The sequence below is a fragment of the Lithobates pipiens genome, unplaced genomic scaffold (genome assembly GCF_037356315.1).
Source record: "Lithobates pipiens isolate NorthernLeopardFrog02 unplaced genomic scaffold, aLitPip1_a1.2 Scaffold_18, whole genome shotgun sequence".
Taxonomy (NCBI): domain Eukaryota; kingdom Metazoa; phylum Chordata; class Amphibia; order Anura; family Ranidae; genus Lithobates; species Lithobates pipiens.
In genome coordinates this window covers 101,489,615-101,516,237 of record NW_027507758.1, presented here as the reverse complement: position 1 = coordinate 101,516,237, position 26,623 = coordinate 101,489,615, and the positions used below count along the sequence as shown (strand labels likewise).

The following is a 26,623-nucleotide window of genomic DNA, read 5'->3' as shown; positions in this document are numbered from 1 at the left end:
GGCCAATCTCAACATTTAGATTAAAACCGTCTTAACTGCTCACATTTTTTGATCTATTGCTCATATTTCAGGTTTATAATTGGTTTATAAGAATAAGTTCACCTTTCGTAACATATTCAGGGTGTAACATGTTCGGGACGGACCGGCCCCTGCACCTCCCCGATTCCTGCTGTGACAACCAGCTGGGTTCTTCTCCCTCACCGCTAGCTGTCACTATTTTAAAAAAATGTGGATGCCCGGCCGCCTCACTGATTGACAGGGCTCTGGGCATGGAATACTACAAGATTTGGCAGCCTTTGCAGGTGTCAGCTTGTAGTTTTCAATGAACTACCATGGTGCTGTGGAGCTCCATGGTAGTGCATTCATGCTTCCTGTCAGATTGTATCTGCTTACCTATACTGGATGTACGAGCAAGAAGATACACTGGCAGATGTGCTGGAGACCTGCATGGCATCAGCAATCTACTAATCTCTGGTGCAATGCTTTACAGCAGGGGTCTCCAGACGTTCTAGACAAAGGGGCAACTTAATATCCTCCAGACTTTAGGAGGACTGAACTGTGGTCATTGGGAGTAAAATGATCTTGGCATCAGTGGGAGTAAACAATGCATCTTTGGTTGGTATTAGGGGGTAGAATAGCACCCTATCGCTGGTGTCAGTGGGCTAAATAGTGCACCATCATTGGTGTCATTGGGCGGAATAGTGCCCCATCATTGTGTCAGTATAAGGAATAGGGCACTATCACTGGTGTCAGTGGGATTAGTAGTGCCCCGTTATTGGTTTCAGTTTGAGGAATAGAGTCCCATCTTTGGTGTCAATAGGAGGAATAGTGCCCCCATCGTTGGGATCAGTGGGATTAGTGCATCATTTAAATCAGAGGGAGGAATCATTTCTTGTATCAGTGGAAGGAAAGGTTCCCAAGGGCTGGATAAAGAAAAGCAAAGGGATGTAGTTTGGAGACCCCTGCTTTACAGACTCCAAAAAAATTTAAAAAATGCTAATTTTTGTTACCTGCAAAAAAAGTGCATTTATAATTTTTTTTGCAAAAAGTGAACTTATCCTTTATGTTTATGTGATAAGGCAACAAAACAGAGCAAAAAGGCACCCAAAAGTCATACCCGCCTCATCTCATCTCATCAAAATTTGGGCCTGGTTAGAGTCAAACATTCGGCCTCTGATATTTATGAGGATGGACACAGATTACAGATTAATAATGTATGTGACTTATTTGCACTGTAGTATATGACACGTCCTATAGTCCATTTAAACATTTGTATTGAGCCAATCTAATGTGCGGTCTGCTTTATCATATCATCTCTCATTAGCATACTAAATAACATGACTTTTTTTTTCTATAATATGGAAATGAAATAATATGTAAAATGGCAGACTGAGGTTTTGTCTTTTCTGTAAGGTGACCCCAGATTCCCAGTAACTGCTTTACTTATGAGCTTATTAAAAAGTTAGAAAAAAAATGAGCTTTTCATACTTCACAGGCATTGATGTGAAAATGAGCTGTCCTGCGAGTAGTTTTCTTGATCATTTTTAGAACAATTGATTAACTAAAGAGCTCCTGTCATTAGCTGACATTGAATGATAGCAATTTGTCACAAGCTAGGAAGGTCATCCAGACAGCGCAGACTGTGGCTTGTCTTTGACTGACCTTTACTGATTTCACTGATGCCATTATCATGTGCTTGTTTTTGACTTGATATGACCCTCGACTGGGGGAGTCAGGGCAATATTTAACATAACTATTGTTTTATTGTTATGTTAAATACATTTGATCTCAGCCTTCCTTATGGGGGCTAACTGGCCACAAAGCCAAACATATTTGTGAAGCACACTATCTATTGCCTTGCTTTAATTAATTGTGAATTGTTAAGTCCTATTAAATGAGGGTCTGTGAAAAAATGTTTATTGCTTGTTTTAATGTTTAATTTTTATTGTCATATAAAGCTATTGGATTCTTGCATTTAAACACATTCCACTTCTAATATCCCAGATGAATCACTAATTTTACCGTATTTACATGGAATTCTCAAAGTTCCAGGAATACAATAACTTTTTTTTATTTTGTTTGATTTGTACAGGGTACACACAAAAAAAACGCTGCCAATTTGATAATGCCTTTATTGCAGCACAGGATCAAAACTATAAAGTGAGCTGGAGGAAAGGCTAAAATTACATAAAAAAAAGTAAAATTCTGGTATTAATAATAAAAACTATATATATTGAGTAGTCTCTAAATATGAAAGAGTGAAGCACTTCAAACACGCAAGCAAACTGTTGTTAAGTAAATCAACTTTTAGGTAAAAGCCTCTACATACTTTAATATAGATTCGCAGTCCCAACTGTCTTAATCCCAAAGTGTAAGGATGCTTCAGATGGACCACTACCAGTCAGCAAAGTTGAAGCATAGAGCTGAACACTGTAAAACAGCAGAAAACTTGAGAACACGCTGACCAGAGCATTTTTTTGCTATTCAGCATTGTGCTACTTTAACTGGCAATTGCTCAGTCATGCAACACTGTGCGCATATTAAATTTATGCCATTTGTTTCACACAAATAGAGCTTTCTTTTGGTGGTATTTGATCACCACTGTTTTCTTTTTTTTACATAAAAGAAAAAAAGTCTAAATGAAAAAAATATATATTTTTTCTGCTTTCTGTTATAAAACATATCTAATCAATCTAATTGTTTCAAACATTTAGGTCAATATGTATTTTGCTACATGTCTTTGGTAAAAAAAATCCAATGAATTGTTTTGTGTGATAGCGTCTACAAACTATGGTATGTATACTGGAATTTACGCAGTTATGATGTGATACTGTTAATGACAGTGATCAGTGACTTATAGGGGGACTGTGCTAGTGTGGTAGGCAATCTGTCTCTAACAGACACTTACTGGGTTGTACACTAACTGACTAACCGACACTGGCATCAATAATGACACTAATGCAGTGATTAGGTATAATACTGTACACTGTCACTGTACTAATGACACTGGTAGGAAAGGGGTTAACATTAAGGGGCAATCAGGGGGCTAATTCTGTGCTGGACAAGTGCAATGTATGTAATATGTGCTTCTCTTAATAGGAAATCTGGCTCCTTTTTCTCTCTGCTTTTCAGAGAGAAGAAACAGCCAGATTGCTGCGCTGTGTTTTTAAACACAGGACTCTGTGCTGTGATTGGACAAAGCCAATTAGCAGATTTCAGCCATAAATCATTGGCTGACACAATAGTGCTGTGTCCAACTACATCATGGGACAGCAGTGGGCACGTGCATGCCTTTATGTTGCTGAGCCTGCAGATGCCGCTCAGTCACAGAAAATCTACTGTGACCAAGTGGCAAGTAGGTATTAAAACAATAAAAAATGTTTACACTCACAAACATACCATACCATATTAGTCTATTTACAAAACAATGTTGGCCCCAAAGCTTTTACAAGGATGCCAATGTAAGTCATATCTTAGGTAAAGGGATTGAGTTGATTTAACATATTTGGACACTGGATGCAGCTCTCTTAGGCCGCGTACACACGCGCGGACTGTTCGCCCAACCTTGTTCGGCAAACAGTTTGTCAAACAGTCCGCTCAAAATTTGCATGAGCGGACTTGCCCACACACGAGCGGACTGTTTGACGAACAAGGTTGGGCAAACAGTTCGCTCAACTTTTGAAATGAACGGACTCGCCCACGTAAGGAGGAGGCAAATCCGCCCATTTCGAGCGCGTGTACAGGTAGGCGGGGCCCGCGAAGGAAACGTCGCGGGCTCCGCCGCCTGGAATGGGCTTAAAGGGGAACCCCAACGCCGAAAAAAATCGGCGTGGGGTCCCCCCCAAGTCCACACCAGACCCTTGTCCGAGCACGCTACCCGGCCGGCCAGGAAAGGGGGGCGAGCGAGCGTGCCCCCCCCTCCTGAGCCGTACCAGGCCGCGTGCCCTCAACATGGGGGGTGCCTTGGGGAAGGGGGGGCCACGCGGCCCCCCCACCCCAAAGCACCTTGTCCCCATGTTGATGAGGACAAGGGCCTCTTCCCGACAACCCTGGCCGTTGGTTGTCGGGGTCTGCGGGCGGGGGGCTTATCGGAATCCGGGAGCCCCCTTTAAGAAGGGGGCCCCCGGATACCGGCCCCCCACCCTATGTGAATGAGTATGGGGTACAATGTACCCCTACCCATTCACCTGTGAAATAAAGTACAATAAAACACACAACACAGAGAAAAAGTATTTTATTGCACAGCCGGGGGTCTTCCGTCTTCGGGGGTCTTCTCGCCGGACTCCTCCGCTATGTGTGTGTAGCTCTTTTGCCAGCGGAGGAGTCCGGCTTTCTTCCTCCCCGCCGCCGGCCTCTTCTCCCGACTTCGGGGGTCTTGTCCCCCTCTTCGGTTCTTCTGCCGGGCCACCGCGCCTGATCCGGTGGCCCGGTCTTCTGTCGCCGTCTTCCGTTCTTCTGTCGCCGCCTTCGGTTCTTCTGCCGGGCCACCGCGCCTTCTTGTAGCTCTTTTACAGGCGGTGGCCCGGTCTTCTGTCGCCGCTGTCGCCTTCCGTTCTTCTTCTTGTTCTTCTCCAGGAGATGTTGACACGTCGCTCCCTCCGGCCGGAATGCCAGAGCCGCCCTGCGCTGTGACTTATATAGTGACAATGGGGCGGGGTCACATGGTATATGTCACATGGGTTGGTCACATGGGTTGATGTCACATGGGGACTATGACATCGTAAGGGGGCGGGGTCACCATGTGACCAACCCATGTGACACACACATAGCGGAGGAGTCCGGCGAGAAGACCCCCGAAGACGGAAGACCCCCGGCTGTGCAATAAAATACTTTTTCTCTGTGTTGTGTGTTTTATTGTACTTTATTTCACAGGTGAATGGGTAGGGGTACATTGTACCCCATACTCATTCACATAGGGTGGGGGGCCGGTATCCGGGGGCCCCCTTCTTAAAGGGGGCTCCCGGATTCCGATAAGCCCCCCGCCCGCAGACCCCGACAACCAACGGCCAGGGTTGTCGGGAAGAGGCCCTTGTCCTCATCAACATGGGGACAAGGTGCTTTGGGGTGGGGGGGCCGCGCGGCCCCCCCTTCCCCAAGGCACCCCCCATGTTGAGGGCACGCGGCCTGGTACGGCTCAGGAGGGGGGGCGCGCTCGCTCGCCCCCCTTTCCTGGCCGGCCGGGTAGCGTGCTCGGACAAGGGTCTGGTGTGGACTTGGGGGGTACCCCACGCCGATTTTTTTCGGCGTTGGGGTTCCCCTTTAAGCCCATTCCAGGCGGCGGAGCCCGCGACGTTCCTTCGCGGGCCCCGCCTACCTGTACACGCGCTCGAAATGGGCGGACTTTCCGAGCGGGAACAGTCCGCTCATTTCGAAAGTACAGCGGACAAGCCCACACACGGGCGGACTGTTCGCTCAAACACAGTTTCAGCGGACAAGGTTGGGCGAACAGTCCGCCCGTGTGTACGCGGCCTTACACTTATTTCTATTGCCACCCAAATGATATGTTCTGGAACAACTGCAAGAACCCCTAACATCTCTTAGATACACTTATATATGTTGAAGGTTGGGCCACCCACAACTGCACTCTTTGAATTCTCTGGTCTGCATGATTGTGGTCAGTAACTTTTTTTGAATCCACTTAAATCCATTAGTAAGGAGTCCAATCTAGCCACTAAAAAAAACATTTTGCCCCAGCAGATGCATATTTACCTATAACTTATCAGTGTGTAAGATGTGTAACATGCAATGAGGACAATAAAGCATCAGATGGACCTTTACAACCATGATGAATGAATTACATATTCCCTGGAATCCTTTCAAGGATGTCTGTAGACCTCATACTCATACTCATCGTTTTTTGTTATGTATACTTGTCAAGATTGAAATTATCAGAAAACTACTGTCTAAAGTTTTCAAATACCCTAAAATTCTAGGCAATTATTTAAAACTTGGTACCTCACATTTAAAGCAATTTAATGTGTATCATATAAAGCCCCTGTGGACTGCATCCGTTTCTTGGGTACCGGATGCAGAGTCCTTAAATAGTTTGCAATATATTTCTTATCTCCTTTTGACTTTAAAGCAGGTTTCCTTAGAAGAAATGGCGGACGTGGTACATTTTTTGCTCTCTGCCAGAGAGTATTATCACATGATGCCTTGTGATACAAGCTGATTGCTGAACCAAGAAAATCATCTGGATTGAGCAGATATGTGTTGGTGTTAGAAGGTCTTGTGTGAAAGCTCTGTTTCCCCTTTTGTAAGGAAGAGATACAGTATTGATGTGTACACTCTCTAATGCATCATATTACTGTTTGATTTACAGCCGTAGCAAGCCTCCTACGAGAAGTGCTTGGCACATCTGACTCGGGATTATTAACTATATGACGATGATGATCATGAAAATAGGAACTAAATAAAATAGAGAACAAGATAACCGGCAGTTTAAAATAAATGAGGCTGGGAATTTCAAACAAATGAGATTCAGTATACAGTATGTGATGTCTTTATACGTTAAAAGTTCCATTGCTGATCCACTTCTGTTTTGTGGGGTTAACACTTTGTGTTTTTTTTAAGAGTGGAAAGCCAGCCAGTATGGATAGAGTGTGGAATGGCAAGAACACCTCTCTGTTTCTATTGCAGTCTGTGTTCCACTTGGGTAGATTTCCCTTGATTTCCTGTTGTGTAACCATGGCAGAAAGCGCTGACTATGCCCTCGCTAGTGGGATTTTCACTTCTTTTCTCAATAGGAGTTGAAGAGAAATCTCAAACGCAAAGACATGTACTATAGGAACTTAATAGAGGGTCTATGTCTGGGTCTTCAAACTATGGCCCTCCAGTTGTTCAAGAACTACAATTCCCATAGTTTGAGGATCCCTGGTCTAAGTCTTCACCACTCTGCCTAACTTGGAGTCTACCTAACCTCTTTGTGACCACAAAAGTTCAAATGTAAAATGTTCCTTACCATGGAACATTGATTAACATTGCAGCAGAGGAATGTGTTCCTATCAATTGTACCAGTAGCAGGAATACCACAGAACAAGATGAGCAGTATGCCTGTTGTTTCAGTGAAAATGAGCTGAGCCAGCATCTGAGATGTGATCGTGGAGTGTGGAGGCTGATCTTGCCTGGCGCAGCATGTGAAATATTTGACATGTGTTCCTAGTTCTCCGACCCACTGTCAATCAGAAAGTCTAGTCGCAGAGTTATTGTCAAGTTAACTGACTCATGCCAACATTCTAAACTTGGTCTACGTGTCTAAGCTTAAAAAAACTCTGGTCACAAAAGGGTTACAGGATCAGTCTATTCTGAAATCTTATCTTTTGACAGGTGATAGTGAGTTTTGCCACCCAGCCACTTCTTTTATAAAATTAATTGAATAATGAGAGCTCCTATCTTGATTTTCTAGATCTAATCTATTACAAGGAAGGCTCACTGTCCCTGTTTAAATTTTCATTTATTTTTTAATGGAAGAAATGAAACCACAGAGACCAAGTTATCACCCTTCAGGAGATATTTGAATCAGATGAAATAAGCACCATTCCCGTGCATGGGGTGTATCATGGGAATTTTTTATTTACACTGCACCTATGCTGGTTAAAAGTTTGCTTAGAAAACATAACAGACCCCAGATATCCTAATGGAAAATATACATATCCTCTTGTTTATATGCATATACATTTTCCTATAGGAATTGGAAGATCTGCTTTCTTCATAGGAGGTGGTTTAATTGTTCCCCTTTTCACAAAGCATTAGTTGGGAATATGTTTCTTTAACCCCTTCCTGCTGCTGCCTCCTGGCCTTTTAAGAGGTTCTAAATGTTGTGAGGAGGAGGCGGGCATTCCGTTCATGTGACCGCAGTAATTTGCAGTCATAGCGCTCACATGATCTCAAGTATGCATCGGGAGCTTTCCAGTACCCGGGTGTACACAGGGAGTGAGCACTCAGCACAGTAATGTGTTTACATAGGGGCGCATATATGCAGCCTCTCAACATTAAAGCACACAAAAAAAGGCCACATATTTACAAAAGTCCAGCAGAGGTTAACATCCACCTCATGTGATTGCTAAGAGCCAATTCACTAAAATAACATAATATTCTTAAAGGGATCCTGTTTCCGTAGAATAAAAATGTAGGATCTGTCATTGTATTTATCCTTATCCTTGATTTACTACTTAGCGAATATTTGAACTGTAACAAGTATGTGGACAGTGAAGTATCTCACAGACAGTGAGTGAAGTATATACACATCAGTTATTGTCTGTGTTACGATCTTGCCAAGCAGTGAGAGAAAGATAGAGGGGACCACCAGGAGTTTCCATTTTCAGAATCAATTCAGCAGTGCAGCTCCCATTTTACCTATCTGATGGGTTCCTTTTCAAGATGATCATCTGTGTAAATAAGAAAATAATTTCCCTGTTGATATAGCACTGACCAGTCCTCATTAGACACTGTTGGGCCCAAACCTTTTCAACAATGCTTTACAAAGATCGTTTAACTATTCACATTATTTATTGGTTCACAAAGGAACTCACAATCTAATATCACAGAAGGGTCGCTTTTGACTGAATAATCAGTATACTGTATCTTTGATGCTATTATTATTATTATACAGGATTTATATAGCTCCAACAGTTGCGCAGCACTTTACAATATAAAGGGAGACAATAAGGCTTCAATACAATTCAATACAAAAGGGTTAGGAGGACCCTGTTTCTGTGAGCTTACAATCTAATAGGGAGGGGGCTGGTGGAACAAAAGGTAATAACTGAGAGGGATGATCTGATGGGAGTAGTGGAAGATCCAGTTATTAACTGAAGGCAGGATAGGCTGTGCTGAAGAGATGTGTCTTCAAGGATCGCCTAAAAAGTGGACAGAGTAGGAGATTGTCAGACAGATTGGGGCAGTGAGTTCCAGAGGATGGGAGAGGCTCTGGAGAAGTCCTGGAGACGAGCATGGGAGGAGGAGACAAGGGAGCTAGAGAGCAGGAGGTCTTGGGAGGATTGGAGAGGATGGTTTGGATGTAAATGTATGCTTAGTCCTTATTACTAATCACTTTGTATGCTAAATTGTGTTATTGCCATTGTTAATCCAATTCTATGCTTACTACTTTTCCAACCATATCAGGTGACAATATATTAACTTTGCCTTTACTAACTGGTTTAGTGCTTGTTTTCTTGGAGATAAGATTGGTGAGGCAGCTTGGGGCAGAGTTGTAAATTACTTCGTATGTATTATGTGGGTATGTGCATATGTGTGGGTGAAAATCAGAACGGACACAGAAAAACATAATAACTTTATACTGTTGATATCTTTTGAGGGAATAAAACCAAGATCCCTAGTTGCTCACTCATAAAGCTTTATTTATATGTGTCAAAAATAAGCTTAAATTATATGTAAACCCTTACTGAATGACATTGAATTCGTTATAGCACTATGTAGTATAAACAACTACAATTACAATAGTTTAATGAAATACCGGTTAAACTTTTTTTTACCCTTTGTTGGATATCTTTTGATTTCCTGTGGCCTGTCTACATGTATGCATTCCAGCAACTGGTGCTTATTATGGTGACACCGGTAGAACAAGTCTTTCTCATCAGAAGAGTGTATGACAAAGTAGGGGATCAATTGGAAGACAGGGAGAAAGTGTTGTCAGTGAGCCCCTGTTCACACCGGTGTGGCATGACAAATAGCACCCTATTCTCGGCAATGGAACTGTTCATATTTCAGCGATTATGCACTACTGCACTACTTTTTACCAATTTCATTGCATAGACTTCTGTCAAATCACACTGATGTGTGACTTTGAAATTGTGCTGAAGTAGCGCGATTTTAAAGCCGCACCGGTTTGAACCAGGGCTAAAACATGAAGGGCCTTTGTGACAAGATCATTATTTAAAAAAAAACTTGCAGATTTAAAAATATTGAAAATTACTTTTGGAAATGATCATGTTAATGCTAATATTAGATTTAATGATTTGGTTTACATATACTTAAATTGGATAAGTTAAATTTGATTAGAAAAAAAGTAGAAAAAATATATACTGTATACACATCAAAACACATGAATAATTATGCATTTTTTCTTATATATTGTTGGTTCAGTTATCTGTTTAGTGATTGCGATGTCAAAGAAAAGAGTAGTGGAGTGAAATGCTAGTATTTGTTTAAAATCTGAGAACCTACAGACAACTTTTCTTTTGCTGCCGTGTAAATAAAAAGTGTTATCCTCTACATACTCAGACCTTGATCTCAGTCTGGTCACTTGGACCAGCAGCCAAAGCTTTCTTGTTAAGTCTTGACACAGAAGGCAGTTACACTGTCACTGTTGTTTTTCTCACTTGCCTTGACAGACATCTGTGGCAGGCAAGCATATTTAGCGTGTATCTTCTCACCTCCCTTGCTGTGGCAGTGGGAATGGCTCTGAAGCTTTCATTCAAAATTGACAGGTGATTGCTTCCATAAAATGAGCACGCTCACATTTCCAACTGGACTGTTTGATTACCTTGCAATTGCATTCCCTTCGTGTGATAACAAGTCACCTGTTCCCAGGGAACAGTTGACAGTCTTCATGTTTATTACCCAATTGAATGTCAGTCGCAATTGCGGCTAAAGATAAACAAAAATGCAAGTATGTATTGGCCTTGACTGCTTCCTTTTTTTCCCCCCTGCATGATATTGTACTGGATTGCTTCACTGCTATTAAGCTGATAAGAGTATAAACAGGAGTTTAAGGAAAGTTTGATTCCCAGAGGAAAATGCCATATTGCTGTGGGAAATGGCAGCAGAGTAATGCCCTTTGCCAGACTCACTTAGTTCACCTTCATTTCAGCTGTGGGAAAGTGAATGAAAGTACCATTTATGACTTAAATTTCAAGAGCATTGAGATACACACAGACATCTTATGAACTGTGAATTGCAGCGCTCGTTCAATGACTGACATAGACATATACAACATGAAATGATTTATGGCCTTTAAGTGGTCGATGGAAACATTTTTCTCTTTAAGGGAAGCTCTATGAGAAGCCTCAAAATAAAGTTACTGCTCTCTGAAGCCTCAAAATGAAGCTACTGTTCATTGGGCCCATAGTTCCACAACAAGTCATCAGCCCAGAACTAGTGTTCGGTCCATAAGATAGAGAATATCGGCTTTGACCATTTTTTTGTTTTGCAACTGATTACTTTTAAGAAATTTATGCTCCCCTATGGATACGTCTGCTTTCTAAGTTAAAGGCCTAAAGCCTTGCCAGATATCCAGATTTAACTCATGGGGGGGGGGGGGGGCTCATGCACATGGTCGTAATTAGCTCGCTGATATCTGCAGAGGATCTTACTGGCAAAGGCAGGCAGCACAATGTTTTGTGAAAAGTGCATCGAATGGTCAGTACTGCCATAAATGTATGCTTAGATGCAAAAAAGTACACACAAAAGGACATATATTTCTCTTTTTTGATTTTATGGATCTTTACAATGTTACTGATGTTCCACACAGGTAAGGTGCTGCAACCCAGTTATAGCTCTCTCTCGGGCTATAGTATGGTGCTTCACCATGCCAGGCTAGCCATCTTCATCTGCTTCCCAATATATACTCATGAACAAATGTCAGCAACAAGGTGAAGTAAGAAAAAAAGCTTCTTCATTGAGTACAAGGAGTAAGATTTTCTATATCAGGACCCACACTAATGCGTTTTAGTCCATAAAAAAATACCTTATTCATAGCCATGTTACTGATGTAATAACAGATGTATGTATGGGTCCATAGCATACAATAGTGTTGCATTGAGATCTGTAAAAAAAAACTATACAATTTACAGATCATTTCTATGTCCATGTGCATAAGCCCTTTTATCGAATCAACTTTCAGTTACCAGGTATGGTGCCATTGCTAGTATACAAAGATGATGCTATCACATTGCACCTATGACGTTGCATGATATTATTAATGACCTTTACCTGTATTGGTCTGTACCTACCTCTTGGTGCTGCATTTTTAAATTTAGAATGAACTGTGATAGCTATTTGCACTATATTGGTACATTTGCTAATAGTGGATCTACAATATATTGTAAAGGACACAGGCATATATTGCCCCATTCTAAAGTTAAAAGATGTGTAAAGTGTATGCAGCCTACATGCTTTCTATGTCTGCATAGTTCATATAATAAAAAAAGACTGACGAGAGCCCATATTTTGTTATGGATTCCGAATTTGGGACAAAATACGAAATATATTTCACAAATAACCAAAACAAAGCATAATTTTTTTATAAAAAGGGAGCATTTTTGTTGTGACAAGTCAATCATAAAATATAGTGCTGACAGCATGCATCCAATCAAGAATATCAAGGCATCCTGGGAGGTGCCATTGATCAGCAGCTGGAGTGCAGAGGACTGACTATTACTAGAGTAATAAATGCACTGACAGTATGTAAATGGATTTAGCTCTAGAGTGATGCTGTTTGTGGGTCAGTGTGAATTGCTTTTGGAATTGTTGTGGCTCTTTTTAGTGTCTCCCTAATTTACCAATTAGCCCAACTGAATAAACAAGCATGTGACTTTGGAGCTCCCATGCAGTTTGTTATGAGTGCTGGCTTGTTAGAAGTCTATTTATCATCGTGCTACGGGAAAGGAGTCTGTCTCCCTCTCTCTGTGAACATGATGTCAACATTTTCCTATTGCATCAGCATTTGTACCGTACACAAGAAAGATATTGTTTAGTTTTCTTCGCTTTGGCAGTGGTTTGTGCATGATAGCTTTTAAACTAACCTCAGGGGTTTGCAGTTTAACCCTGGCCCAATACCTTCAACAACATAAAGAACCGGTAATACACACCAATTTACCTTTAAATTATAAAGTCATCTTCCTTAATATTTCTGATACATGGCATATTGTGGAACAGGGCAATGAGACATTCAGCTTTGTAAATGGTATTCATCACCTATCTATCTTTGCTATGCCTTTAATCAGTTTAAAATATCCACTGAGCTTAAAGGAGAATTATAATTTATTTTTGAAAGTTCATATTTATAGTTACTTTCATAACTTTTATTTTATAGTCATTTTTTGACATGACTGTTAGTTGGTGTCCCATTATTTTTTGTTGTGTTTCATATACCGATTTACACTATACTCCATCTAGTGTTCAAATGTATAAAAGAGAATGTGATTAGCATCCCAACATTGGGACTGCTAAAATTAGCAGGGTTTACAATTGTAAAAAAATCAGACCTGACTCATAGACTACCATAGAGAAAGAGGGGGGATAATTATTGGGTAGCACTGTAAAGCAGTAAGCAAAGCATGCAGGGCAAATATAGCTGGCTCATGTACAAACTTACTAGTTATACATTAAAAAACATTAACAAAGACTATTGTTTTCCTGTAAAAGGTCAAGCTACTAGAAACCATTATTTCTTTTTTTGAAAGAGCCACCCCCTAATTTCTTCACACTGTCTACAACAATAAAAAATGCCTGCTAGAATTTGAATTTATTCTTCATTTGTAAAAAGTGAGACAGAAGAGGTGAGAAACCCCTGCAGAAACAGAAGGAGTAAGATTTCTAGGTGGGTGGGAACAGTGCTTGGGGGATCTGCATCAACAGGAGGAGTGACAATCCAAAGTAAGTGGGAACAATGCCAGGGAGAGCTGCAGCAATAGGAGGAGTAAAACTATAAGGTGGGTGGAGATAATGCCTGGGAGAACTGCAGCAATATGAGGAGTAAAACTACAAGGTGGATGGGAACAATGCCTGGGAGAGCTGCAGCAATAGGAGGAGTAAAACTACAAGGTGGGTGGAGACAATGCCTGGGAGAACTGCAGCAATATGAGGAGTAAAACTACAAGGTAGGTGGGGACAATACCTGGGAGAACTGCAGCAATAGGCGGAGTAAACCTACAAGGTAGGTGGGGACAATGCCTGGGAGAACTGCAGCAATATGAGGAGTAAAACTACAAGGTAGGTGGGGACAATGCCTGGGAGAACTGCAGCAATAGGCGGAGTAAAACTACAAGGTAGGTGGGGACAATGCCTGGGAGAACTGCAGCAATATGAGGAGTAAAACTACAAGGTAGGTGGGGACAATGCCTGGGAGAACTGCAGCAATAGGCGGAGTAAAACTACAAGGTAGGTGGGGACAATGCCTGGGAGAACTGTAGCAGTAGGAGGAGTAAAACTATTAGCTGGGTGGGGACAACACCTGGGAGATCTGATTAGCAACAGTAGGAGTGAGGCTCCAAGATGGGTGGAGACAATACCTGAGAGATCCCATTTATGCTGTTCCCAAGAAACCAGCATCTGATTAGGTCACAATCCTCCAGCTATAACTCTATTATCACATTGGATTGGCTGACCCTTTAATAGGACATATCCAGATTTTTTACTCTATTCTGGTCTGCTTTAATAGGCAAAAAAAAAAAAAAAAAACTCTTATTCTCACCCAGTCAATGGGTTTCAGAAGGGGTGATTACCAACATGTGGTGACCAAATCACTCAGAAGCATGAAATCAAACTATCCAGGTAGTTAAACCTTAAAAGTTGAAGCTCAATGTAACACATTCCTCTTTGTGTTTTTTAAGCTGCATCTTAGTTAATTTTGGCTTACATGGCTGCAGTAGAACTAACAAGTCCACTTATATGGTCATTTATCCTGATCCAGTAATAAACTGGTACATCTCAAGTGGTCTGCCTGCCAGCTTTGAAAACTCCCCTAAATCTTCTCTTCATTAGACAGTATTGTGAATTTTTGACACATATGTTAGAAACATGCAGAAAATATAGACAAACTTGTGTGTTTTATTGTATCTTCTTAGGCCAATAAAAGCCTGGTGTTTTTGCACTCCGACTGTAATGCAGAAAGTATGGGACGAATGATTCTTTTATTAACATTATAACTGGAGTCATGTGGAGAACTGCAAAGCCGTTTGAACTAATTTTAGCTTACAAGAAGATGAAGATAAGCTTCCCACTATGGTTATGCCATATGCTCTCCTGGTGATAATATTCAAGTGTAAAATACTCAACAGAGATACATTGTTTGAGCAGCTAACAGCTAAAGAAGGAAATTTCTGCAGAGTAAGATTATATAAAGTAATATAGTTGCCGAAAGTCTCAAATAACATCAAATTAAATTAAGCAGAGATATTTTGACCCTGATGCTTTTTATGATAGCTAACATAATTTATTTTGCTACATATTTGATTCAATTAAATTCATTTCTCACATGCATATAGGAAAATCAATTTTTATAACAATTGATTACTTTTTGTCAAGAGAGAGAGAAAAAAAGAAAAACAGTTCTTAACATTTGAAGCGGTATTAACTGCTTACATTGTATGAAGAACTGAATAACGCCCAACCGAGTTAAATGCTGCTCCTAAAAGCCTCTTTAAGCACGTAAAATCCATTATGTTTCCATATTTGGAGAATTTAGCTTCTTTGGTTTCAGTTAAGAGTGTTTGACCTATTTATTTGTCACCGAGACCACTTCACAGGGAGGGGATTTGTTAGTTCTTGCTAAACTGAGAAAAAGAAAAAACTGGCATGGATAGAAAGTATATTTGCAGATGAAACACTGTGTTGGAGACTGTGCAGAGCCCAGTGGAAGCTTTGTGTTAACAACTGCTGAAATGCTTGACCTATGGGTAACCTTGGCCAAACAAACCTGCAAGTGAAGAGTCCTCTTTTGACACAGATACCTGGTGTTGTGAGAGGGAGGGAAGAAAAACATAGGAGGGATAAAGTAATGGAATGATAATGGTGGCAGTGTTGACCCAGAAACAAAGGGATAACATTGCAGGAACAGATGAAGATAAAACAAAATGATACTTTTTTTTTAATTAGAAAAATCCAAAATTGCATTAAAAAACATAATTTTACACTGAGGGAACCAAGGGAAAAAAATCTGCACTGTTAAGTTGTTGATTATATGCAAGGACTCAAAATGTGGACAAAAAATTTGAATAATGCAGTTATGCATTACATGTTTCTTATCAATGTTTTGTGGTCGACTTTATCAGCTACTGAATGAATTTGACAGCAACCTGACCTGAAAGGTGTTCTTTGATGTAATGGAGCATTTGGAAAATCAAGACCTACTATAAAATTACAATATCAGGGGTTCTCTGGCTATCACCGCCATTCCCTTCACCCTCATTTCATATTTTGTATTTAAAATATATATACACAAACTTTCCCGTATGCATAAAAAGTTAAAGTTTGTTGTTTCTTAATAAAAGACAGTTCACCCTTAATTATTTTGTATTTTTTTCCCAGACACACTTTTAGGGTGGTAGAGGGTTAATCCTGGTACACACTACAGGCATACCCAGCTTTTAAGTACACAATGAGGTTTATTTACTAAAGCTGGAAAGTGCAAATCAGGCTCACTTCTGCATGGAAACCAATGAGCTTCCTGGTTATATTACCAAAGCTTAATTGATCAAGCTGGGGTTAGAAGCTCATTGGTTTCTATGCAAAAGTGAGCTTGATTTTGCACTTTCCAGCTTTGGTAAATGTACTCCATTGTGTACTTAAAAGTGGGGTATGCCTGTATAGCTTTTTTCCGTTCAACCCAGCGGGTTGAACGAAAAAAACCTGTCAGCTCCAGTTGGAGCCACTGTATTCGTCATGCAAAGTTAGTACAGCGATCCCCCCCCGCCCCGCTGAACTGTTGTATTCTGACAGCGGGCTGGCCCCCAACAAAACACACCAATCAGCGCTTTCTGACATTGGCTGAGAGCACTGATCGGGAGTCGGTTGGCTGCTGGTTTTCCAGCATGCTCATCCAACAGAAGCTGACCAAACGGCCGGCTTCTGTTGGACAGACCAACATGCACACGGACCGAATGTTGCCCATTTTCTTTTGAACCGGCAAATGTCTCTAGACATTCGGTCCGTGTGTACCCGGCTTTAAGGATAAATCCACTGTTGCAAGAAAGTCTAAAGCCCTGTACACACAATAAGAATATCGTACACAAAATACCACTTTTGATGCAATGGTACGATAATCTGTTAGTACACAGGTTTCGTCCGAAATTTTCCGAAGGAACAAACCGTAATTTTTTTCTCGTACGATACCAGATCGTACGATTTTTGTTTAATCAGTACAGTTTTCATCCGAAAATACAATACAAATAAATTACATCACTTCCAAATTTTTATTCTGTCATACGATAATTTTCTTACTTTAGTAACCTATTGATTTTCGATATGGAGACTAACATGCAAACAAAAAACGGACGATCGTCCATCTAATAATCTCATTGTGGGTACTAGGCTTTATTTCCAGGCTAATAAGAAAACAGCCATTGTCTAGGTACTTGCTGTTACCCTAAACCCCTCAGTTGTGAGTATCCCAAAAATTTCCCACTCAGGTGTAAATGGAAAATTGCTTTTTTTCTTGTTTGCAAAGGGCAGTGAAACTTGTTCAATCATTTCTTCGATAGGCATCAGCAAAGGTGTTTTTTCAAAGACAAGCAAGACCAGAGCATGCATTGTAAAGTGAAACCTAATCCTAGCTACAACTTAACAATATGAACAAATAGAACGTTTCCATGATGAAATATGTGATACATGCTAAGCCTGAAGACCTGGCAACACGAGATGGCAAAGCTTGCTTATCCCCCGCTCTTTGTTTTTATAGGGTTTGCACAGGAACAAATACCTCAAGTAAATACAAGCAAAATAGCTTTGCTGGTCCATATCATGGCCGCACACATGCTCACAAGTCAGCTTTGGCAGGAAGTTTCTAAGGTCTGTTCCGTACCATTTCCATTGCATCTTTATCTCTCATGCTCATTGTTTGTTGCTGAGTACTTTAAACCTCAACTTCCCAACTAAAAGCTTCCTGTTGCCTGCTTTTACATTTAGGCCTTTCAATCAGAAATTTGCTGTTGTTCCTTAACTAATTTTGCTCACTTGTGAATTTCAGTTTAATAAGACGCTTGGTTTCTTCAACGTACATTTTTTAATGAAAGGGTACAATTGATTGCTTATATTTTCAGAGTTTGTGGGCAATTATAGGTTCAGCACTGACTGTTCAACAGTGGGTTCAAATGAAAACTGATGGCTATCAAAAATGTTTACCACTAATTTTATGCTTATCATTCCGTATTATTAATTTGCAGGAATGTTGTAAATGTTTTATTTTTTTTCCTAAATGTCACTAAACTTAAATAGATGTTGTCTCACATGAAGATCCTGTTATATATTTCACAGCTGCCCGTGTGGCCATTTTATTTTAGACAGTTTAGACAAAGCTTAGGTGCATCTCAAAAAAAGTATAACTGGGGGCAAATGTTTTTAACCACCTTTATTGTTCCTGGTTAAAAAAATAACCATCTGCCTCTTTACAGAGTAACTCCACGTTCATGGGGGGAAAAAAATGGCAAATAAAGAAAAAATAATATAGCGTATACAATTGTGACACAAGTCATATTCTAATTGAATGTTATTAAAAATGACCTTTCCTTTTTAATCTGCAGCTCTGTAATTTTCTGAAAATGCAATCAAATATGGCTACCAGGAGTTGTTCTGTACACATAATGTGTACAGAATGCTCCCCAGAAACATAATTTCCTGCATCTGTGATTGGCTCTCCGATTTGCCCAGAAGTCTGCACTAAGATACAAGTCAGATTTCAGACATCCCCTGCAACAAAAATTTTATTTTTATTGAGATACTCCCAATAGGAAATCATGTCTAAAGGGACGCGGGCACAGCACCTTTTCTCATTAGTACCCTGCAGCTGCTGCAGCTGATTGATAATTATGAAACCACTCCCATTAGACTCACTTTCCCACATGGACACACACACACATGGGATTTCTCCAGCATAATGTAGGAATCAGCAACAAATTTTGTTAAAATCCTTGCAATGTACATTGATCACCCAGAGGGAATTTTTTTTTCTCAACAAAAGTTGAGTTACTCTTTAAAATAAACCTGGGCAATGCCAAATGGGCATATAATGAAAAAATGCATAAGCAGAGGTTACTTTAGGTAGAATCGCTGGTACTAATGATCACTAAATCCGGAGCTATAAGTAGGCTATGAAAGCTGAGCTGTATCTTAAGCTGCTAGAAACCTTTTAACATACAGGATATCAGTAAATATAACACATATACTTAATATATACACATCAGCATTTGTGAATGACGGTGTAAGTTTTTTTTTTTATATATAAACCCAGAGCACCACCTTGGGTCTGACCTTGCTTTACTCGGTGGCTTGCTATTTATGGCCAGATAACCAAATGCGCAGTTTGACACAAGTAAACAACATTATTTTATTAACTATAACTTGTGACATATAACAGTCGGACTTTATTTGTACATTTTGTAGGGAAATTCCTTTTTTTTATTCCCCTGCCCATGACTGGTTGATCAAAATGAGCACACTCCACTTGTTTTTGTAAATTAACCCTGATATGTCCTTTCTTATGTCTGGTAATAGTTACATAAAAGGCAAGGTAGCAGAACATAGTCTATGTTGTTAATGGCAAAAGTATATATTATTGAGGAAGTAATCTCGATACTTCGGAATTTGTAAATGAGCCTTTATCATTCAATGTAATACACATCAGTGTGACACAGGGTGTTGAGATAATATGTAGTTAATTATAGTGTAATTATGCTTAACAAATCAATTTAAGTTGTCTTATATCAATTTATTAGTAGTCATTGGAAGGTAAAGCAGTGAAATCAATCTAGGGACTTATATACCCAATGTGAGTTTGACAGTGTAAGTTTAGGAGCAGTAAAACAACACCCCAAATGCTCAGCAGGGTTTATTAATAGGAGTGTACAAACAATGTTAATGTCACAAGATGCAACCAAAATTCGGTGTACCATAGTACAGTAACATTGGTGACAGATAAACTCATATCGCTGTAGGTCACGGTGATTTGTACATTGCTCTTTGCCTTTATTAAAACCTAGATTCTGGCAGCTTTATCCTTTCACAAGTCAGATGTGGCAGTTACAATAGGCATTCTACTCTTCTCTATTGCAGTGTTGCCCCCTGATGACACCATCAATTTTATCTAGTTATCAGAAGCAGGACTCAATGGTCATCAAACACCTGATAGGCTACCATGAGGCTAGATGAACAGAGTGGGGGAGATTGAGCCTTGGTTCACATTGGATCAATTTGGCATGCGATTTGACATGTCTAAATCGGTGCGACACCGCATTTACAGTTGTCAATGGAAATTGCACCCCTAAGTCACCAAAAAGTAGTACAGAAACTACTTTTGGCTTCTTAGGGGTGTGATTTCCATTGACATCTGTGCAGCAACCCTCACAGATGTCTCTGAAATCGCCCACCAAAGTCAGGACTAACATGCGAGAATGAAATGGTGCAAGTTCAGCTGAACTCACACCATTTCATTCTCACTGTCAATGTGAACCAGGGCTTACTAAAACTTGACACTCAGAAAATATGGTGCAGCTGTACATGTTAGCCAATCAGCTTTTAACTTCAGCTTGTTCAATTAAGCTTAGGCAATAAAACCTGGAAGCTGATTGATGTCTATGTGCAGCTGCACCGGATTTTGCACTCTCGAGTTTAGTAAATCTTCCCCACTGTGTCTTGTCTTGTGAGTGGAAGTGCTCTCCATCCTCCAATTGGAAATGATATGCAAAGGATGTAATTATACTGATTTGTTTTACCACATTGAACTTTGCTTATTAATCCCTACTTGACTGCTAAACTCTAGATTTTAAAGGAGTTGTAAACCCTCATGTTTTTTCACCTTAATGCATCCTTTTGTCACAGACCAGCCCCCCATTTTACTCACCTGAGCCTGTTCGTTCCCATGCCGGAGACGTGCAAACCATCTCTGGTCGGGGTCTCGGCTCTTGATAGAATAGATTGATAGCAGCGCAGCCATTGGCTCTTGCTGCTGTCAATTAAATCCAATGACTTGGGCACTGGGGGGCAAGGGCCGAGTCCAGCATTCTGTGTCCATAGATGCAAATGCTGGACTCGGGAGTGCGCTCGCACGGTAACCCCCAGGGAGAGTGCTTCTCCCAGGGGGTTTTCTGATGCGAGGAGGAGCCACGAGCACCATTGGGGGAGCCTAGGATTCGAGGATCAGGGCCACTCTGTGCAAAACAAACTGCACAGTGGAGGTGAGTATGATAATTTTTTTATAAAAAAAAAAGAAAAAAGAAAAACAAGGGTTTACAATCATTTTAAGTATAGACCTACATTAATTACATTGAATTAGTCACATGCAAAACAAATACAGTATTGTAGAGAAGAATAAAGGAAACATTTGCTTTTTAAAGTACATGTAAAACTTAACAGTGTACTTCACTTATTTGGTACTTTTTGGTCTGCCTAATGGGTTTTACTTCCTCTTTTGCTTCCTGCAAATTAAAAGCATAATGGGCTAGTATGCATCGCATACTAGCCCATTATGTGACATTTACCTGCAAATGAATCCCGTGCTGTACCCTGTGCAGGCCACGTCCATCTTCGCCCCTTTTCTTTTTCTGGGGCCGCAGACTCCGGCTCTGTGACTGGCCTGAGCCACGTGACGTCACTCCCGTGCATGCGTGTGGGAGCCCATCAGTCATGGCACATGCTGGGGAAGAAGCGGCATGGAGGTCCGTTTCTTCGCAGCACATACGCCGATGAGATCATGGCACACTACAAATATCTCCTAAAGGTGCAGGATTAGGAGATATTTCCACTACCTATAAGTAAGCCTTATTCTAGGCTTACCTATAGGTAAAAGTCAGGAAGGAGGGTTTACAACCACTTTAATATAGCATTTCATTATATCTGTTTGATGAGTCAAAAGAAAAAAAAAACCTGTTGATGTTGTCAGAAATTCAGAGCTGTTCTGTGTCCTCTGCATACTTCCTGTGTTATTTCAAAGAGCCCTACTAGTTCTTCTCTTGGACTACAGAATAACTAGCCTGTATGTTGTGGAGATCTGAGAGTAGGCATGGTTGAATAGTTTAGCAAAAGACAATGGACAGGGCTGACACCACTAAGTCAACAATAAAACTGTTGTCAGCCCACAACAGGACTTGGGAGCTGAGTGCATTTGTAGCAGATCAACAGGTATTTTTCTGTTCTTGCAGGCTTTTTAAACGGATACAATTTCATGCCGTCCATACTGAGTAAATCAGCAGCCTGGGAGTGTGCCAGAAAAGAAAAACTAACTAAACAATTTGTTATCTATCTGCTACTATCAATAAATGAATAGTGATGGTCTGTAAAATTATTATCCTTACAGTAGTATGTTAGAAATGTCAGCCTCTATATTTCCTTTAGGTGGCAAAGTTTGCACAAGTTACAGTTAATTTCAGAACTAGATCCAGCCATCTTGTTGGCTTATCAGGATTGGTCCACTGTGTAGTATGTTTTGAGCTCCAGAAATAAATACATTTTGTAACTGGGCAAATTTTTAGTGGACTTGTTAGAAAATCCAGTTGTCCAACGACAGCCATCTGCATGTCTATATGGCGATCTGATGAGGTAAATGATTAGCCAACTGCTCCGCTTGGGTCAGGTCCCACATGATTTGGTCATTGGATATGATTGCCAAACAACACAAGCTGTGCAGTCTGGCTAACCACATTCTGGTTTTATTGTGACTTGACAGTTTCTCCCAATCTGTTTTGATGCTGGTATGCAAATAAATTAAAATGTGCTTCAAATCCAAGGGCAAGGCTTAAGCATCTAATCACTGCTCATTTTAATGCTGTGAATCCTTCTCCCAACTCCAGAAACCACACAGTCAGATTAACCCTATAGAAAACTCATATTATGAAGTCATCAAATAATTATCAGTGTAATGAAGGATTTGTCACTGGCTAGGCTGTAGCAATTAAACAAAGGCTGCACAAGTGTAGCTCACACCATTGTGCAATCTCTAAGCTTGTTTAAAATATATAAAGATGTATCATTATTATTTTTATACAGGATTTCTGTAGGGATAACAATTTATGCAGAGCTTTAGTATTATAATTATTATTATTATACAGGATTCATATAGCCTTAACAGTTTGCACGGCGCTTAACAAAAATGAAGGCAGACATTACAGTTACATTACAATTTGGTACAAGAGGAATCAGAGGGCCCTGCTCGTTAGACATCATAAGGGCAGACAGTACAATTACAATACAATTTAATACAGTAAGAATCTTAAGCTTAAACATATGATGAAAAATGTATACACAGAGCTTACTTACAGGTAAAGTGTGTATGAAAACAATTAATGAATTCAAATATATCAAATATAAACACAGCTAAAGTCATATGAAAGACCTGGTTCACACCTATGCGTTTTTTTTTTGTTTTTTTTAGTGCATTCAGTTTTACAGAAACACACTACAGTCCATTTAACATGGTCTCCTATGGGTCACATTCACATCTGTGCATTTTATGGAAAGGGCCAGGGACCAGCAGGTTGTGTTTTTGGTATCATAAACTTCAATGGATCAAAAACATGTATTGAAAAACATAAAATGCACCTGGAATATGCAAACTGCAACCTGCAGTGTGAACCAGGCCTGAATCTCCTGGAAAAGTCAAACACAGCCCTGCTTTTCCTGCCTCCATAGCTTACCTGTTGGTTCTTAAAGGAGATCGGCTAATGACTAATAGAGGCAAGAGTCTTAGGTCTTTACTGGAAAAGTTATATAGCTTTAGCTGCTTCTTTCTCTGGATCAACTGATTGACATTCGGTCTTTGCTGAAGGTAGTTTCTGCCTATGCATATTTTCCTCATATACTCCGTGTGAATTGCCCAGGTTTATTACAGATATGTAATGACTTTACATATGCCCCCAGTCTCTGCCAAAGAAGTAAATAGCAGTATCTGGTGTGTGCGTTCAAGGACTCTTATCATTTTCTGTGGCAGTTTCCTGTGGAAATTGGCTCAAACATAGGACATGCTGCTCTGGTTGTGACAGGCCGGGCAAGAGAAAGTTTGTCCTTATTTAATGTGCATCAACCCATTCAAAATAAATTGTGTGTGGGCAGGGTCTCATGTTTAAAAAAAAAAAATAGAAGTAGATGTTTATGCAATGGTTGAAGTGAACATATAAGATATTAGGCCAGTTTCACATAACTTTATTACACAGGTAAAGGCACCCATAGACAGATCAAATTTTCTGCCAAAATTCAAGAAATGCACCACTTGACTCACCGAAAAGTTTATTTTAAAAATTCGACTTAGAACCCTTTCAAACGGGCTGTCCGATCAGGTCCGTCTGTCAGTTTTTCAGGCAGACCTGATCGTACCCTCCTGTCTCCCCTATGAAGTGGCAGATGTCAGCGATGACAAGTTCGCTGACATCCGCCGCTATCCGATCCTGTCTGCAAAATCCAGACAGATGGCGGTCCTATTTTAAATCCGTTTGGCGAATCTAATCGGATATCTTCAGATGAAAACAGGCAGATTGTTTTCACCCGATTTCCCCATAGAGGAGATCGGGATTGTGTCTGTCTCCACTCTGCTCAATGAGCCAAGATTGACCTGGAGCGATCCCCTGCTGAGCTAACGGATTCCGCCAAACGGAGGCACCCGTGTGAAAGGGGCCTAAGCCAGGTGGAAAGTTATCAGGCAAACAGTGAGTTCAACCTATCAGATGCCATCTCTGTTTGGCAGTGTGATTGTATTCAGGCAGATGTGGGTGCCACAGCTGCCTGATTTGGATACCTGGCAGTGGAGATACTTTCCTCCACGCTATTTAGCGTGGATGGGGAAATCAACTGATTACATTGAGACATGAATGGCTGCCTTAAGGCTATCTAATTCAATCATATACTTGTATTTTAAAATTAGGCTAAAAAAGGCACTTTTTTGTAAACAAATTGAATAATGTTGTGTTAGCTTTGTAAACTGAGCTTATTATGTTGTGTTCTACTAATAAAAAAAAAATGTGTAGTGTTGTCTGCATGCTACATTTAATAGAACCTCAAGAATAAAGCTGGGTACACACTGTTTTAATTTCACTATGCAGATGGCCCCGTTGGACACCTCCTGCCTGACATCCTTCAATTGAAAAATCGAAGAAGCTGAAAATTGGCAGATGAACAGCAGCTGTATCCAGTTATATGTATCCGCTGTGTGGGTATTCTGACAGGCACTGGCTGTGGCTGTCAGAATACAGTAGCTGCAGAGGGAGATTCTTCCATCCACAATGTATAGTGTGGATGGGTAAATCTATTAGATTGCAGGTTGAATGCCAATATTTATGTGTACCCAGCTTAAAGTATGTTGTCTTTGTGATTTGATTGTTCGCAGTTTATCAGACAAATCTGCATTCAAAAAAGATACCAATATACTATTCTCATTTTATTTCTAATTGTAAAATATCATGTAGACACTAGGAGGCACTGCTCTTTTGGTGTCTGTTTAATTTTACAGATGAGGGAATATAACAACGCTAATAAAATCATATAAAACTAGAGTCTGTATATGTGTGATAGATATGTGAAGTTCTTTCAATTTTAAATCTACATGCATGTGGGGGGGAAGCAGCAGTATCGGGAAGCCTGATTGGAAGATGTTGGTGGTGTCCCCTACATTTTGTCACCTTTATAAATAAATAACTTCTTCAGATCATTATGTACAGTATACTGTATTTGTTGTTCTTTGAGTTTGTTTAAAAGGAGCTTTCTATGCAAAATGGACCTTGCAGGTTTAGATCACCTACTGGCTTTTTGTGTCTGCTGGGGTTGAATTCTTTGTCCTTGGATTCCCAGGTCCACTTGCCCAATGTTGTTAATAAATAGCGTTGCTGGCACCCTCTTTGTGATTCTTTGCTAATTACAGCACTGGCACTGAGACTCCAACCTAGCCACCAAGGCCCATGCACACTGCAGCTCAAAAAAAAGCTGCTTTTACAGGCATTTGAGCTTTTATTTCTCTACCTAAAAGCATGATGAAGCTTTTGCTTTTTGTGCTCTTTGTGTTTTATTGAGCTTATTTGACCTTTTTTTAGCATAAGCATTTATTTTGACAAACTCTCCCCTCAGCTAAGTTTTCCTTTTTTAGTGCGTTTTTGAGCTTTTTCACCTGTTTCTGGACACTTAGGCGTCTTTTCTGCTTGAAAGCTTGGTGGGGGGTTCCTGCCTGTAAGAGCATATGCATGTAAACTCCTGAAAAAGCCATAGTGTGCCTGGACACATTGGCTAACACAGAGCGGAGTTTCCAGGCAGAAAAAAATGAGAGCTCAAAAAAGCTCAAAAGCCTGTAGGAGCCACTTCTTTGAGATGGAGTGTGCATGAGCTCTAATAGGCATTACATAGGCATTTGTGGAAAATCATCAGATACAACGATTGACTGAAATAACAGTTTTGGGTTAAAAGACTTGAATAACTTTGGAGAAAAAAGGTATGGAAAGGGCCTTGACATGTGTCAAGGTAAAGCGACTCAACTTGAAACAGTGCCCTTAACAAATATTGATATAAAATATTAATCTCACCTATACTATGCACTATTTATTATTATTATTATTATTATTATACAGGATTTATATAGCGCCAACAGTTTAAGCAGCAATTTACAATATAAAAGGGAGACAATACAGTTACAATACAATAAAATACAAGAGAATTAAGGGGGCCCTGCTCAGAAGAGCTTACAATTTAGACTGGATAT

At 40.3% G+C, this 26,623-nt stretch overlaps 1 protein-coding gene and 1 long non-coding RNA gene across 5 annotated transcripts in view; both read left to right on the top strand.

Moving 5' to 3' along the window:
* The window catches only part of MEIS1 (Meis homeobox 1), a 200,978-nt gene that overhangs the window by 57,329 nt on the left and 117,026 nt on the right, over nucleotides 1–26,623 (top strand). The window lies entirely within an intron of this gene.
* On the top strand, nucleotides 17,637–25,588 carry LOC143987317 (uncharacterized). The gene is made up of 2 exons (XR_013276626.1): nucleotides 17,637–17,748; nucleotides 24,981–25,588. It is a non-coding gene; the product is annotated as an uncharacterized LOC143987317 (long non-coding RNA).